Source organism: Oratosquilla oratoria, chromosome 19 (assembly GCF_046742065.1).
Source record: "Oratosquilla oratoria isolate Oo_2021 chromosome 19, ASM4674206v1, whole genome shotgun sequence".
Lineage (NCBI taxonomy): Eukaryota > Metazoa > Arthropoda > Malacostraca > Stomatopoda > Squillidae > Oratosquilla > Oratosquilla oratoria.
In genome coordinates this window covers 22724584-22725859 of record NC_134795.1, presented here as the reverse complement: position 1 = coordinate 22725859, position 1276 = coordinate 22724584, and positions in this window count along the sequence as shown.

Sequence of the window (1276 nt, the reverse complement as noted above, 5' to 3'; positions counted from 1 at the left end):
ATTAGGATTTTCCTCACCATTTCTTCATCCAGGTATGTAAATGCCACTTTGATTGTTCTTATTAAATTATAAGTTTCTCCAAAAATCTTATTTATATGTTTCTCAGGTGACATATTATTCATAACAATGACTCCCAGGTCCTTCTCATTTTCTACTTTTTTTATTCCTTCTTCTCCCAAATTATATGATCCTGTTATTCTGTTTTTGCTTTTTCCAAATTCCATTATACTACACTTTTTTGTATTGAACTCCATCTCCCACTTCCTACTCCATTCTTGTACTTTATTTAGATCTCTCTGTAGTGATTCACAATCTTCTTCAGTTTTCACTCTTTTCAGTAATTTTGCATCATCTGCAAAGAAGCTCATATAGCTTTCAATTCCTTCATCCATATCATTAATATATATAGCAAACATTATTGGGGCCAGAACTGTTCCCTGCGGACACCGCTTATTACTTCATTCCATTTTGAGTGCTGATCTCTTATCACTACTCTCATTTTTCTTTCTTGCAAAAAGTCTTCCATCCAATTTAGCAATTTACCTTGTATTCCTCCTTCATATTCTAATTTCTTAAGCAACTTCTTATGTGGTACTTTGTCAAAAGCTTTTTTTAGGTCTAGAAATGCACAATCAGCCCATCCATCTCTTTCTTGTATTGTGTGTGTGTGTGTGTGTGTGTGTGTGTGTGTGTGTGTGTGTGTGTGTGTGTGTGTGTGTGTGTGTGTGTGTGTGTGTGTGCGTGCGCGTGTAAGGTCACAGCATTACCCATAGATAGGTCATGTATGAGCTTTGAGCTCTCTTCCGGTAGGGAAATAGCTGTCGATCACGAGTCCAACACGTGGTCCAAGACAATGGTTAGACCATGGTGAATCACACACGTGCGCACACACACACACACACACACACACACACACACACACACACACACACACACACACACTCAACTTCCCGCCCACTAGAGTTACCTCTCATGGCGCTGTGGTTAGAGCTCTGGCCTGCCACTACGGAGGTCCGGGTTCGATCCTCGCCCGGGGCTGAAATAATATCAGTATCGCAGCGCTGAGGGGTGTTACTCCAACTCTCGTGGGCGGGGAGTTGGGTGTGTGTGTGTGTGCAAGGTCATAGCATTACCCATAGATCGGACCTACGAGCTCTGAGCTCTCTTCCAGGAGGGAAATAGCTGTCGATCACGAGTCCAACACGTGATCCAAAGACCAAGTGAATACACACACACACACACACACACACACACACACACACACACACACACACAT